This window comes from Chinchilla lanigera, unplaced genomic scaffold (assembly GCF_000276665.1).
Source record: "Chinchilla lanigera isolate Chin_1 unplaced genomic scaffold, ChiLan1.0 scaffold00148, whole genome shotgun sequence".
Taxonomy (NCBI): domain Eukaryota; kingdom Metazoa; phylum Chordata; class Mammalia; order Rodentia; family Chinchillidae; genus Chinchilla; species Chinchilla lanigera.
In genome coordinates, this window is record NW_004955549.1 from 146844 (window position 1) to 163605 (window position 16762).

The 16762-nt window shown below is 40.9% G+C and overlaps 1 long non-coding RNA gene across 2 annotated transcripts in view; it reads left to right on the forward strand.

Moving 5' to 3' along the window:
• The window catches only part of LOC102008990, a 55749-nt gene that overhangs the window by 28871 nt on the left and 10116 nt on the right, over positions 1 to 16762 (forward strand). For both annotated transcript variants that reach the window (XR_001232252.1, XR_264912.1), the window contains exons 4-5: positions 6256 to 6369; positions 6679 to 6826. This is a non-coding gene — a long non-coding RNA (uncharacterized LOC102008990). The remainder of the gene's footprint in view (positions 1 to 6255; positions 6370 to 6678; positions 6827 to 16762) is intronic.

The window sequence follows — 16762 nt, forward strand, 5'->3', positions numbered from 1 at the left end:
CTGATTCTAGAGTGAAAGCTTTCAGTTTTTAATTTCCATATGTTTATGAAATTCTTATGGTTTCTTTTGCCAATTGGTTTCCAATTTCATTGCACTATGGTCTAGTAATAGATAATTTCAACTCCTTTCAATTTATTCAAGCATGTTCTGTGAGCTAGTTTGTGGTCTGTCTTGGAGAACATCCCATGTACAGGTGAAAAAAATGTGTATTCTGATATTCTGGGGTGGAACACTCTGTAGACATCTACCAAGTCCATTTGTTCAAAAGTGTGGTTCAGTTCTGATATTTCATGGTTGATTGTTTTGTTTAGTTGTTTCACAAATCTGTTTATTTGTGACAGTAGGGTATTTAGGGTCCCCTTTACAATTGTATTAGTGCTTATTTGATTTTTAATGTCTATTAATATTTGTTTTATATAGTTGGGTGTGCTGGCATTTGGTGCATATATATTTATGATTGTTATCTCTTCCTCTTTGATCCCTTTACAAGGATGAGGTGACCTTCTTTGTCTCTCTTTAAATACAACTTGTCTGCAAATAGAATAGTACTCCTTTTTTTCTGAGTTTCTGTCACATGCAGTATTGTTTTCCATCCTTTGACTTTCAGGCTATGAATTTCTTTTTTAATTAAATGTGTTTGTCTTCTGCAGTATATTATTGTTAGATCTTCCTTCTTGATCCATTATGAGACCATTAACATTGATGGCTATAACCTATATGTATTGTCTTACCCTTGCCATGCTATTTTCTTATTGCTGGTTCCATCTTTTCCCCTTGGTTTAATTGTTTGTCTTACCTTGTGGATGCATTCTTTTGGAGTTCATGGAGTTGTAGTCCTTGTTATCTCTTTCTAGAATACCTTTCATGACATTTTGGAGTGCTGGTTTGGTGGTCATGAATTTCCTCAAAAATTCTTTGTCATGGAGGTGTCTTATATTTCCTTCAATTTTGAAATATAATTTTGGAGCGTACATCAATCTTTGTTGGAGTTTGTTTGCTTTTAGGGCTTGAGGTACTACACTGCAAGCTCTCCTTGACTTGAGGGTTTGTATTAAGAAGTCTACTATGATTGTGTAGACTTCTTTCCTTTATATGTTTCTCTTTCCTTACACCTTTTAATATTCTCTTATTGTGTTCAATTTCTAGAACCTTGGTTGTTATATGCTTGGTCATAGATGTCTCTGATCATGACTAATTGGAGTTCTATATGACTCATTTACTGTATGTTAAATTCCTTTTCCCTGCTTGGGAAGTTTTCTACTTTTACTTTTGTGAACAGATTTTTTTATGTTATTTGCACTGTCTCCTGCTTTTTCATTTACTCTGATCAATCTTATGCTATTATTCTTTGCATCACTTGGCAGCTGCTGGATTGATTTCTTATGGTCCTTTGCTGTTTTTAAGACATCTTTCCTTTCATGATTGCTAATTGAAATCCTGTCTTCTATATCTGATATTCTGCCCTTACATTAGCTCATTCTGCTGTGGAATTTTAAGTCTCTTGGATATCTGTTTGAATCTATTTCATGGATTCCATTTCTTTCCTATGTTGGGCATTCATGTTTTCTGCTATTTTCCTAAGCTTTATTTTAAAAAATCTGTCCTACTCTAGAGTCAGTAAGTGTGTTTTTCATTATGACCACAATCTCTGTAGTTATCTAAGAAATTATTTCTGATTTGAGTTTCTTTAGCACCTCTTTCATGTGCTTTGTTACTTCTGTTGTTGTCACTTCATAGAGTCCAGTTGTTTGACTTTTGAATTGTTCCACCTCGTTGCCCCCTGGGTTTGCCTTTGGTGAACTGAGAGTCTGGAGTTGCATCGTGTTAAAGTGTCTCCTCATTTTCTATTTTTTTAGTTTAACTTCTAGGTTAAATCTTGTAAATTGCTTATTGTGAATAACTGTATTGCTAGCATTTAGAAAACTTAGGAAATTACTACTTCTAAGAATTGTCTTCTATGATTTTTTTTTTCCTGGTACTAGGAATCAAACTCACGACCTTGCACTTGCCATGAAGGTGCTGTGATGCTGAGCTAAATCCCTAGCCCAGCTTTTGGGTTTTGAGTGTTTCAAGATACTACTTCTTCAATTTATTAGAAAGAGAAATTGGTGCCTTCTTGGCCTAGCCCCTGGTTCTTTGGCACTGACCTATTAGTATTATTTATCACCTTTAGGCAATTTCAGTCTTAGTACACCAAGCACTACCGATTACAGTGATTATGCCACATTGGCTAAAGTAGTGCAATAAGCAATAACAATAGTACACAACACAGCCTAGAAAATGACAAACTGTTGTAACTATTAATTTGCCACCTCTAACAGTATGAACTAGAGTTGTAGTTATAAAACAAAATCAAAAATGACCCTGAAAATAATATGTAAGGCCTCAATATGCCAATTTTTCCCTCTAGGAGAAAATTTAAAAGGGTTATGGGGAAAAACAGAGAGATAGAAGAAGAAGAGCTTAGAAGCAAAGTAGAGGACAAAGGAAGATTTTGCAAACTTTGAGAAACTGGTGAAGAAGACAGGAGGCAAAGAGAGAAGGAAAAAACAAAAACAAGAACAGAACAGGAAAACAACAACAGGGAAAACTAGAAACTGTTCAGACTCATTTAAAAGCAAGAACAAATAATAAAAAAAAATACAAAACAAAAGTAAGAAAAGAAAAAAAGAGAAGAAAATAGGAAAAAAAATTGCCCACTTCAAGGCAAGTCTCTGCTGTTACTGATAGACAACATGGGCAGACAGAGTCCAGATCCAAGCTGATTAATTCCAGCAAGCCAGCTGTAGTTTTATGGTGGGGTAGTGGGTGAGCCTAGCAAAGCTGTACCCTTAGTTCCAATGAAGTTTAGGTTGCTTTCTGGCTGTGAGGCTGGAACCCAATTTGTTCAGCCTGTAACACTCTGTGGGCCTCTTGCCAGCTTGAGCTTGGCTCTTTGCCAGTTTGAACTTGACTCCCTGACCTCCGACTTGAACTCAGCGGCCTCATCCTGTCACTGGGAGCCACTAGATGGAGCCAGCCCACAGTTGTTCTGAGTGCTGATATCATTGGCTCCTCTCCAAGATGGTACTGGCCAATTGCCATCTTCTGGGGAGCATCTGAACCCAAACAACTCACCAGTGACTGCAATCTGCTATGTTCACTGCTTCATTCTTCTGGTATGTTTCTATGTGGAGGCCTTTGAAGTCACTAGTAGTCACCAGGTTTGAACTTCCCCTCCCATGCAGTGAGTACAGGCTCAGGAAGTAAGTGCTGCCTGGTTCCTCCTTCTTCTTTGTTGAAGTCTCTCTCTTCATTCTCTCTGTGGGCTGAAGTTCTTCCTTCAGATCCTTCCCAGATCCTGGGAACCCACTTCCCTCTTTCTTGTTTTTTTCATATTTCTATATTCAAGTGTCTGGACACCAAATCTTGCAGAGGCTCTTTCTGCTCCCCACCACTCTGCCATCTTTCCAGAAGTCTCTAGGCCAATATATTTACTATTATAAAATTGAACAGAGAGTGACAACTTCATAACTACCAGCTTTGTTACCTTGGGCAAGTTACATAATCTCTCTGAACTTCATTTTCCTCTCCTATCAAACAGAGATGATCATAGAACATAGTGTGCTGGGGTGTTGCAAGGGTTAAACATGCTAAAATGTATATTGTACTTAGTACAGGTTCCAACATAAAGTGTCAGTCCACTTAACATGAGCTCTTCACTCTTAAAATTTACAGTGCTTTGTATGCCTATAATCCCAGGACTCTGAAAGGCTGAAGCAGGAGAATCACAAGTTCAAGCCTAGCTTGGGCAATGTAATTACTTACTAAGACCCTGTCTCAAAATGTGAAGATAAGAAAAAAGGACTGTATAACTTGGTGTGAAAGCCCTGAGTTCAATCCCTAGTACTGGAAAATATTTCTTTTTGCAATGTGTTTTGGATATTTTAGACAAATATTTAAGATGGATTTGGGTTTCTCCCTAACTTAAAAAGTATTTAATATACAATAAGCATGTTAAAGCACTTTTCATGCATACTATATTGTAAGTATTAGTTGTTTTTTTAAAACTGTTTTTGGATTATTGGGTTGAAAGTTCAGTTCCTCTCCCCCAGGACTATGACTTTGTGATGATGTTTTCACTGTTGGCATGTTGTAGAGATTTGGTAATTGTTTCTTGAATAAATAAATAAGTGCATGTATGAATGAATACAGACACTCCACCATATCACTGAATAAATATTTGACTCATTTTTCTGATTAGGTTCTTTTTAGGTTTTGACAACTTCTAGAGCCTCAGAGATTTCTAATTAAATGCCATTAATTAGAGAAACCACCTTTAAATTGCAAAAGATTTACATTTTGGGCCAAAAACTCCATTGCCATTAAAATGTCCATAAATTAGTATCTCAAGCCAGGCATAAGGAAATGGGTTTTGGCAACTGATGCAGAAATTAAGAAAATACTTCCTAATTCTATGTCCCTGGTCAGTTACATAAAGTCAACGTACCTTAATTTCCTTATCTTCAAACTGGGAATAATGAAGGTCACATGTGGAAACTGTGCCTAGCACGTGGTGATATTAGAAATGTAGTTACTGTTACTCTATCAATACATCATAGTATAGCGATTGTCACATAAGTAATAACTATGCTATTGTACATTAGTTATTGCAAAGTGTCATCAGTATTATGTAGCACACTGAAGATATTTTACTTTGCTTTTTTTTGTATACTTTCATTCTCATTTTCTAATTCTAGCTTCATCAATAAGCCTGAGAAGAGTGGGATTGTGTGCTTTATTTTCAGTGAAGCTTTCCAAATTTCCTCCCCCTTGTTCTGACTGGCAGAGCCTCTTCATGTCTGGTTTACTTTCTCTGTCTCTCCACCTCCTGTACAAATATTGCCTTGGAGCGAGGATGAAACTCTGCTTCAAATAAGGACAGAAGTTACTAAGCACTAGAATGTCAATTTCTTAGATGCAAAATAAAAAATCAACTTAAAATAACTTATCAAAATACTCCCTCCTTTTAAAAAAAAAATATTGGTAGCTTAACTGAAAAAAAAAAGAAATGAGTAATTGAATCCAGCTGGCTCAGCTGCCAACTAAAGTCTGTCTCCCAGACTCAGTGTAGCTCAGAGCACTTGGAAATTAATACCTTGGAATTAATTTGAAGTTTACAGCAATTTTGCACACAAGTGCTTTTAACACTAATCTCAGATTGGGAGATTGTTGACATTGCCTCTTACCTCATCCTTTTATCTCTGCATTGCTAACAGGCCCATTATTACACTTAGAAAATTTTCAGGATTGACTCTCACTTTTGATAAATGATCACAGTTTAGAATCAAATACTTTCTTTTCTCAAATTCTTGTATCATTGTTATTTATCTTTAAGAAGAATTTCTGTGACCTTATTTCTTTACGCTAAACATGTGAGTGATTTCTAGTGCTGTGCTCAAAAAGCTCTGCAGTTTCTAAAATCCAGCTAATAATTCCTCCAAATGGACTGCTTTTAAGGCAAATACAGGGAAGGAAGTGGACTTATTGAATTCTGAGCACTTTAGCTAATATACACTTGACAAAACTTAGAGCTTTGGGAGCTATGGAGTGCTATATACATGCCATAGATTTTGAAAAATAACAGCTTTTTTATGTGAGATGTAATCACATGTCATAAAACTTACTTCTTAAGGTGTATAAGTTCAGGGATTTTAGTACATTCAGAGAATTGCGCAACCATCAGATTTTAGAACATTTCAGAACATTTTCAACCTCCCAAAAAGAACACTCTATTCTTTAGCAGTCATTACTAAATCCTCATCCTTCCCACCCCCAGGCAATCACTAATCTATATGAGTTTTTCCTACAAGTAAATACAAATAAAGTCATTTCATACAAGTAAAGTTATATACTATGTGGCCTTTTCTGTCTAGCTTCTCCCACTTAGCATAATATTTACAAAGTTCATCCAACTTTCAGCATTTGTCAGTAACCCAATCCATTTATTGTGAGTAATAGTCCACTGTTACGGTATAACTCATTTTCTTTATTTATTCATCAGTTTATGGGCATCTGCATTATTTAATTTTTCTGATATTATGAATAATGCTGATATTAACATTTTCATGTAAGTTTTTGTGTGGATGTGTATTTTTATTTTTTGGGGGGGGTAAACACTAAGAAGTGGAACTGCTGGACCATATGTTAACTCCTTGTCCAAAATGACTCACGTATGACATATTTTAACTCTTTCTTATGTTATTATTGCTGCAGTCAAGGAAGAAAGGGGAAGAGTGGTGAGCTTACTGGCTGCTCAGATGATTTTGCTTGGTGGAGTTTCATTAATATGGTGCACAGCTTAGAGGAGGAACTGGTTTCAAAAGGCAGGTAAGATACAGGTTTTGGGGAGTCATAATTGGGTCCTTAAAATGCCTCAGGGGAAGACTTTTAAAAATAAGTTGAAAATTCACAATTGGCATTCGGGAAGAAATCCAGTCAAGAAAAAGTGATTATCTTCAACTTGTTTCTTAAGGTAACGTTTGTTTCTGTAGCTCTTTCCTTTCAACTGCTCATATATCTACTTAGATTCTTGTTTGTCAAAGTTTGTTCTTTCAGTTGAGCTTTTTTCTCCAAATATCTTCTCTTGGCTCACTAGAAGTGCTGTATGTTCTTTTCCCTCTTGATCTCTGAGTGCAGGTACAGCAATTTGCAGCTTTTGGTAAGAAACGTCTGGAGAACTGGACAATACAAGGAAGATTCTGTGGCATGGGGAAAATCGAGAGATTATACCTGTACCAGCCCAACTTTTTCTATTGAATAAGATTGTGGACTCCTTTAAGAATTGGTAATTTTTGTTTGGTTTACAAGATTAAGAACAACAACATGATCAGAACATCAAAACTCTCTCTCCATTTAACCCTCCAGTTAGCTATGATGTTGGTATTTTTAATCTCAGTTTTATAGCAGGTGTTTCATTCTTTTTTCATGTACCAATAGATCTTTAGTAATTAGAGCTAGGCATTTTACATAGGAGAAGTTCAAAAAATTCTTACTGAGAGTCAGAGATGTAGCTTGGCAATAGAGTACTTGTTTAGCATGTACGAAGTCCTGGTTTCCATGCCCTGTACTATAAAGGAAAAATATTAATATTTATTGAAAGAGGACAGGGTGCTGAGAAGTCAATGAACTTGCCTGTGCCATGCTATGTAGTAGAGTAGGAATGCAGGGCCAGGTCATGCTAATTCCAAAGTCAAGAATGTGTTGCACTACCCCATGTTATCTCCAGCTTCCTTTTCACTTGTGTAAGGGAAGTCAGTAGGTCAAAATTCCTGCTGTCTTACTGAAAAGCTGGATTTATGAGTATGGCCCTTGATGCTTGACACAAAGGAGCTGAGAAGTGCTGAATGACTGAAGCTAGATCGGTTTCTTTACTTTGGGACATCTCAGATAGAGTGTTTCATATAACATATATGTCGATCCATTATAAATCATGAAAAGAAGTAGTACATTTTTCTATAGGGTCTTCCCATGTCTCCAACTATGTATATTGTGCATGTGGTTTAAGCATCTAGGAATGGAGTTTTAGAGAAGGTTGTCTCCATTTCCTTTTGACCGGTTTTCTCTAGCATTTTATACTGTAGTTTGTTGACTTGAATTTTGGTAAAAGAACAAATTAAGGTCAAATCTTATTATAGCAAATATGGTTAAAAAATATTACCATAACGAAAATGTTTTAAAGACCTGGCCATCAGCCTAGAGAAATAGAAGCTTGCTGATTTCTTCAGACTGAAAATCACTGCTTTAAATGATTTAGTATAATAACTGCTTTCCTTATGACTCACTTTTTTAATTAGGGAGGGGAGAGAGAGAGAGAGGAAGAGAGAAAGAGACAGAGAGAGAGAGAGACAGAGAGAGAGAGGGAGCCCTGTCCCTTAGTACTTTATTTTGTGGTACTTATGCTTCCAATGAATATTTGCATTCCCGTTCCAATGGGTAACACTAAGGCATTTCTGCCCTAGGATTCTATACTCATGAGTGAAATAAATCAAACCCGCATGTGTAAATATCATACTGTCTTCCTAGTGTAATAAACTGGAAGAGTAAATAAGATCCAAAGGGTACAATAGATATTGTGAAATGGAAAGATACTGCTCAAAAGGAAAGAACAACTGGGATAGGAGAAAGGAGAAAAGAAGAAAGGGAAAAAAATATATATATACACACAAGATAGCTAGTATAATTGTACTACTAATTTCTATAATTGTACTACTAATTAGTTCACTGAAAGGGTTAGTGCTTATAATGTTTGATCAATTTTGCATGCCTATATCTGGTAATCTGGGCAACTACTTTGAAGATAACAATATGCAATATAATAGCCATTGTTAATTTCCTATCATCTTGTTTTGAAATTGTGTATCATTTTTATTAGTTTTCTTATTCTTTAAAATCAAAAAGACACTAGTAAAAAAGATATTCACAGTTTGACAGAATGATGGGAAGAACACAAGATCATAGAGTGAGCAGAACAGTGGGGAATACAATACTGTCTAGCAGACACACCACACAATGTCAAGAAATGCTTGAAAACAGAACATTAAAAGGTGATGCAAGATTGTGTGCCTCAAAAGCAAACAGAATTGCTTTCCTCTGGCAGCCTCACTGACATCTTGGTGTGTCCGTGCTTGGCCTGGGTCTGACATAGAGTGGGCTGGAGGAAGAGCGACTCTGTAAAATCTCTTGTTTCTTCTTCTTCCATATTCTTCACAACTGAGTTTACTGAAGAAACATCCCTGCCTCAACCTCGCACCAGGAACCTTTACCTTCTCTGCTCCCCCACCCCTGAGGCTTGAGGCAAATGGAGGAGTTGGACTCTGCAGTCCACACAGCAGGGCTTCCTCTGTCTCTACACCTTCAGACTTCCGCTGTGCAATAGATGCTGCATTCTTTTTTAAATTGAATGGCAGGGATTGAATGAGGTCATTGAAGTACAGTTACCATTGGTGCCTGTCCATGAGTGCCCACTGCTTTTCCGTAGGTTCTATCTCTAGGCTCACCCATGACCGTTAATCACGATCTAACAACTTTACCGGATTAAGAAACATGTAGCACATTAGCAGAGCAGGAGACACACACTGCCTGTGTCTGTGAAGATGACTGGCATATAGACCATCAAACTGAGGGAAGAAGAAGGGAATCTCAGACCTTCCTTATCTCTCCTGACCTAAAACCCAAATGGCTTATTTTTTTTCTATAACAGTGTGGCCACACTACGAGCTGGACAATAAATTTCAGTGGCCTGTCCATGCTACATTTGATATTTCTATTTTGTGAGATGTGGATGGATAATTACTGCCATAAGCTAAAGAAGTGTTCTGTAGTGGCTTCCATCCAGTCTGGGACTTCCTTACACTCGGAAGTATTACTGCTCTGTGTTCTTCATACAATCCCTCCCAAATTCTCCTCCTTTCCCTTCTGTCCACATCCCCTCCATTTCCTCCCACGCCAATTCCTCCCTGAGCAAGGACCCTGCTGATCTCACTTTCCCCCCTGACCTCCTCCCAGCTGAGCAGTTTCCCATGCCCCTTGCTCCTCCAGCAGCACAGACAGCCATAGCTGGTGCAAGTGAGCTACAACCTCATGGAGATCCTCTGATTGATTTGAAATTTGTTCCATCTATCTATCTGGAGCTTCCCTTTGAATCAAAACCTCCTCCTTACCCTCTGACTCTGCCCCAAGCTCAATCTGGACTGCAGTTTGGTGCCTACCACCCCTGGAGGCAGCCCTCAGGGTCCCCCTCCTGGTTCTCTCCCAGATTTACTCAACTGGCAATGGATGATTGATGTTGCCCACAAGCTTTGGAGGCCCCTGGACCATTTCAGGAGGGTAAGTTCATATATTTTGTGATGGGCAGTGATGGGTGGAAGGAAAGCAAATCACAGGCAAGGGCCCGGTCAGAATAGTAGGGGTCTGTCTCTGAAACCTTGTGGGAAGACAGCCCAGTTCAGCTGTTGGGACTGGTGAGCATTAGGAGGTCTCCAGGTAAAGGTGAAGGGAGGCAGTGAGAAGGATGTAAGTGAATGCTGAAGAAAGCTCCTTCAAATCTAGGACTAGGCACTCCACTTCACCTTACCTTTTTTCCAAGGACCAGTTTCCTTGGCCTCAATGTCTACTGTGGATATTGATGGTGAAGTCTCCAGGCCTTTCAAAACTCCTCTACTTTGGTGCTACTTAGGTCAATGATTTTTCTCCCACTCCTTTCTAGTCATTCCTACCTGCTCACCCCACTCCTTGGACAAGATAACCTAGCCGAATTATCTGTCACTCTCACCATTCCCAGCATTTGTCCTGTTTTTTCATCACACACTTTTTTTTGTCTCTGTCCTCACCCAAAGTCCCTACTGTATCCTGAGATCTAAACTCTAGGGTCTGGGTACCTCCTTTCCTTCTCTGCCTCTCAATCAAGCACCTCTCACCATCCCACTAAAGCCAGATCACTCCTATCCCCTCCCAGCACCAACACCCAGTCTCTGATCAGACTCTGAGGGGACTAAAGTCAATTATCTCTTGCATGCTTCCACGCAGTCTTCTGGTGCCTATCAACTCTCCATGTAACACTCCCGTTCTCCCTGTTTGAAAGACACATCACATACAGACTGATCCAGGACCTCCGTGGTATCAACCAGATAGTCCTTGCTAACCACCTTATAGTTCTCAACCCATACACTTTTATCTTATCTCTCCCAATCCACGACCTATTAACCAGTCCTAGATTTGAAGGATGTTTTCTTCACCATTCACTTACATCCTTCTCACTGCCTCTCTTCACCTTTACCTGGAGAGACCCTGATGCTCACCAGTCCCAACAGCTGAACTGGGCTATCTTCCCACAAAGTTTCAGAGATGGACTCTTACTATTTTGACGGGGCCCTTTCCTGTGATTTGCTTTCCTTCCACCCATCTGATTCCACTTCATACAATATGTAGATGATCTCCTCTTACTAATTTTCCTGATGGGATACTGTCCTACTCCTACAACACTTAGACACAAAGGGTTACCATGTGTCTCCATCCAGGTTCAAATCTCCTCTCCACCTGTCACTTGTCTGGGTGTTATTCTATACCAACACACTGGCGCTCTTCCTCCCAAACCTATCCAACTAATTTCTCAGATTCCCACCCTTCCACAAATCGGCAACTTCTCTCCTTGCTTGGGGTGGTGGGATGCTTCTATCTCTGGGTTCCTGGCTTGTCCTACTTACCAAACCATCATACAAGCTTACAAAAGAGAATACAGCTGAACATTTAGATCGCAAGAACTTTCTTCACTTTTTCTTCTACACTGTAGGAAAAGGTCTAAGAATGGCTCCAGCCCTGGCTTTGCCAAACTGCACTCAACCATTCTGCCTATATAACTTAGAACATGGTGGCTGTGCAGTCACCATTCTGGCCCATGGGCCAAACCCATGCCCACTTGCTTTTCTATTCAAACAACTGGATCCCACTGTCTCAGGTTGGCCAGCTGGCCTATGAATGGCTGCTGCAGTTTTAATCCTTAGAGAACCTCTAAAAATTACTAGATATGCACTGCTCCTCACACAACCTGCAGAGTCTCATATCCTCCTCACCTCTCTCTCATCTTCTATCTGCTCCTCATATTACAGCTATAGGCACTCTTTATAGGAACCCCTACAGTAACTGTTGCCTTGGGTCCTGACTTTGATGCTGTCTCTCATCTCATATCTGCTCTGTCTCCTTCTTAGATGCCAAATCCACATGACTGTGGCTAATAACTTCACCCTTTCCTTGTATCTCAGCTTTCCCCTTGCCTACCCCTGATCACACTTGGTTTATTGATGCGAATTCCTGTAAGGCTTCCTGTGCATCACCAGCTAAGGCAGGATATGCAATTGTCTCACAGGACTCTGTTATAGAAGCTGCAACTCTTCTCTCATCCACTACCTCTCAACAGGCTGAACTGACTGCTCTGACCTGCACCCTCACATTGGCCAAAGAGTCACAGGTTAACATCTACACAGATTCCAAGCACTTCACATACTTTACAACCATACAGGCAGAGAAAGGATTCCTCACCTCTCAGTAATCCTTAGTCATTAAGGCCCTATCCATTAAGGCCCTCTCCAGGCAGCTCTTCTACCAACGTGGCTGGCTACAGTTCATTATAGAGGACACCAAAGACTCTTGGATCCCATAGCTGCTGGAGATGGCTTTGCAGATAAAACCACAAAGGAAGAAGCTAATCTTTCCCATTGGCTACAAAAGGCCAACACTTTGCCCTTTCCTGTTTCTCTTCCACCTACTCCCCTTCTGAGCATCAACATTACCACAATTACCTTACAAAGGATGGGTGGTTCCTAGATCAAGGAAGATTCCTCCTCCCTGCCTCACAGGCCCACACTATCCTTTCATCCCTTCAAGATAATTTTCATGCATGTGACAAACCTCTAGCCCATCTACTTGAGTCTCTTATTTGCTTTCCTTCCTGGAAGACTCTCCTTAAGACTATTAGAGCTCCATGCCCTGTCTGTCAGGTAACTACAGCCCAAGACTCCCTGAGGCTCCCTCCTTTACTTCTCCCCAACCCAGGACAGGCAGATTGGCTTCACCCACATGCCTTGGGTATGAAAATTGAAATATCTTTCAGTCTGCATTGAAAACTTCACTGTGTTGGTGGAGGCTTTCCTACCAATTCAGAAATAGTACCAACAGTCACCAGTTATCTACTGACATAATCCCCATTTGGCCTCCCCACCTCCATTCAATCAGATAATGGCCCAGCTTTTACTAGTCAAATTACCCAGGAGGTGTCTAAGTCGCTAGGGATCCACTGGAATTTATATGCTCCCTATGAACCTCAGTCCTCCAAAGTCAAAAAAGCTAATGTTTTAAAGTCTATCTTATTAAACTTACACTGCAGCTTCACAAAGACTGCGCCTCTCTCCCCCCAGTTGCTCTTTTAAGAGTTTGCTGTATTCCCAGGGAGCCTACCGGAGGTTATAGTCCATGTGAAATTTACAGGGATGCACCTTCCTGCTCTGGCCAATCCTCAGCCCAGAGACAAGTCCTATTGGAAATCATCACCAGTTGTATAAGTCTGAAAGGAAATACAATGTGCTTCTAACCTTTCCTTGCTTTTTCTTGACACTCACCCTTATAATGACACCTGGCTAATAAGTTAGTTTTGGTTAAAGATTTAAACTCCCAATCCCTGCAGGTAGACTGGAAGGAACCTTTCATAGTCATCTGTCACACTCCAACAGCTGTCCACTTACAAGAACCTCTGCAGTGGATTCACTGGTCTCAAATAAAGCTGTGCTGGGCTGACAATTCACCTGACCTTTCTCCTTCATGGAAGTCACAAGTAATCTCTGCAACACCCCTCAGGCTGACCAAAATCCCAGAGAACAATGCCTAAATGCCCTGCCACTGCCATTCAATCTGTTTGCACCAGTCTGACCTGGTTTCATTTCTCAGTTTCTACTCTGTAGTCTTTCTATGCCTGGATAGAAGATTTCTTTTACCAGGGTACTCTGTGTGACTTCTCCCTAGGAAGAAAAGGAAGTTACATTGTTTTCCTTTTTCCTTGTCCTCCTCCTGTTTGATGATTGATAAAAATGCCCCTGACAGATAAAGCATACCTCAGGTACTCCCTATTTTTACTATGCCACTTTCTGTGGACCCTACTCTCCATTCTGTTAGTGACACAACTCCAGGATAGAATCACTTTCTGTGCACACAGTTAATGTTTCCCAAGATTTCCCTTCCCACTAGGTTGCCCACTCAGCCCATGAGTTATGCAGGAAGTGGCCATGAGAACCAGCACCCATTTTTCTGTTTGCTGAAAGAGGCAAAAAGAGAGTGGAGACTAAAAGAGATTAAGAAAGCACATGGAATCTTGCAGGTCCCTGGACGTCTGGAGACACCCAAAAATTTGCACCAGAGACTTCAAGGACTTTGCTCTCTGAGGTGCAAGAGAGCCAGAGAACTTTTACCACTGATGTTTATTAGCATTTTCCTTCCTAATGTCCCTTGCCTTCTTTCAATCCCTATAAAAAGGCTCTTTTCTCTTTGTACCCTACAGTCTTATCGCTCTCTGTCTGCCTGCACCTGGGGATTGAATAATCAGACTCTGTTTCTCTCCTGCAAGCAAAGATTTCAACTTGCGAAATTCCAATTAAATCAAGTGTAATCCCAGAGCAAAGAATATGGCTTTTTTTTCCCCCTATCTACTCTGAAAGTCTGTAACTAGTTGCTTCACCTTGGGTCCCTTCCAGACTTGGCATTGTTCCCATCCTTGGCCAATCATGGCTCTGCCAACCATAGTGGGAATGGCGAAGTTACATGATTGACAGCCCTATTAGAATCACACCAAGCAGAGAAAGGGAAACTCTCCAAAGACAGGAAAAGGGGGCAGAAAGTAGCAGATATCCATGATATGGCTAACACCTCATTTAGCTTGTTCATTGAAAATAATTTAAAATTTCTGGTGGTAGATAGCCTGAAACCCATAGTCGTTATGCTCTTAGATGTTGTGATTTGCACTTGCCTGGAAGACCTTATCAGTTTTGCCTGTATGACTTCCCAGGAAGAGGTCCCATAGCTTTCATTAGCTCATTATGCATGACCAAGACCGAACAGTGTGAAAAGTACTTGCCTGGGATGTAATTCTCTGTTGAATCCATGAATTCTGTGTGCCAGGTATGTACTAAGGCATTGAGGGAGGAACGCTGCACAAGGACATGCTTAAAGAGCACTCTGGAGGGCTTTCCTCTTCCCAGCTGGCTCCTTGCTGCTGACATACAGAAGGTGGGAGACTTGAAGGCAAAAGCAGCATTGGTTGGTTTTAGGGATGCAGAAGGGAATTTACCTCCAGGTTAGAAAGCCCAGTGGAAATTTGTGACCAAAGGAAACAGTCAGTGAAACAAATCAGTGGGTGGGAGCTGGGTAAGGAGGGAGCTATGCTGGAGGGAGTGGCAGGAAGGTTCTGCCTTCATAGTGGGAGGCTGGGATGGCACACAAAGGGCTCACAGGTCATGGGGCTCCAGTGCTGTGAAGAATCTTAGGCAACACACACAGGAAGGAGGTGAAGTGCAAAAATGTGAAATAATTTATGCAGAACCTAAATGGGCCAGGAGGACAAAGACCAAATCAGAATCCTCTGTCCTCCAGGGCCACTTTCTCTGCTGTGTGGTGCTGCACTGGCAGCCCTGAACACAGTGTCCATTTGTGTGCCCTGGGGCGGACCCTTGCTCTCTGCTTCTCCTGTGCCATTCCTCTGTCTATGTGAAGGTGGAAATGTCTCTGAGGAGCTGACCAGGACACCAAGGACTCAGTAATGTTGGGCTACCATTTTCTGGGGTTTTGATAGTCTCTTTGTCTTAGAGTGTTCTCCTGTAGCAATAGTATGTCACAGACTGGGTAATTCATAATGAACAGGACATTTTTTGCTCTCAGTGCTGGAGGCTGGGAAGGCCAATACCATGGTGCCGGGATCTGGCAAGGCTGTCTTGCTACAGAATCCCATGGTGGAAGGCAGCAGGACAAGAGAGGGCACCAAGTGGCCAAAGTGGTTCTTTTATAAGAAGCTCACTTCTGCAGAAATGAATCTACTTTTGTTATAACTGCATTAATTAAACTATAGCGGGGGGACCTTTACCTCTTAAAAGTTCCACCTCTCAATACTGCTATAATGGCAATTAAATTTCAACATGAGTCAAACCCATAGCATCCCTCTTCTGGCAAACCTCCCTAGTACCCTCCACGTTAGGCACATTTGCTCCGGGGGCCTCTGAGGGAGTTAGAAAGCAACAGCATGCACTTTTGACAGTCCTGGTCTTGTTCCAAATGAAAACGCCTGCTGTAGAGAAGTGCAGATGCCGTCCATCGATTTGTGCCAAAAAGGTACTCTCCCCCTGAAAAATTGCAGAATTATTAGTTCTTGAAAATATACTACTTCTATCCCTTCTATTGAAATTCAATCCAACTCAATTAAAAGTTCGTGGCAGCCTCCGTAAGGGCACAGATGCCCTGGAAAATGATTCTGGGGGTGTTTTCCCTGGCTGTGAATGGTTCCTCGACGTGGAGGCGACCACACACGTGCTTAAAAATGAAAACAGTCCGGATGGTAATGGAGCAGTTCAATAATAGCAACTCACATTTATAGAGCAAGCAAGCGTCTTTTCTGGTTCAAGTTTGGTTGGGTTGATCACGAGCGGAATATAACCTGGGCTTTGTCTCAGCTGTAAGCTCTCTCTGCCCACACATTTTCCCTGATGCTTGCCCTCTTCTATTTGTCTGTTTCTCTCTTGGTCTTTAAGATCTATGGATTGTTGACTCCAAACACCAATTTGGAGATAGAATGACTAATGCTGTAGGTGCTTTCCCTCCAGGCAGTATTTCCAAGGGGCCACAGACTGTGCTGAGAAGTTGAACTGGTGTCTACATCCTAGTCCATTAGGTGGGGCTCTGTCTCCTACCTAGACTGACCTACTTAGCACAGGACAGTGTGGCACTCCCAGGTTGGGAGTTCTGGGGCCACCACATTGACCTTTTCCCATCTTATATCCTTTGCTCAATCACTTCTCTTAAGCCTGGCCCGCTTCGGTCTTGACCATAGCATCGGAATCTAGGTTACCCCCTGTTCATGTCTCCGTCTATCAACATCCATCCTACTCATCACAGTCCTGTGGACTCTTCGGGTCATACTGAGTGCTTTTTGAAGTTTCTGTGATTCTTCACCATCTCTTACCTTCTTTATTCA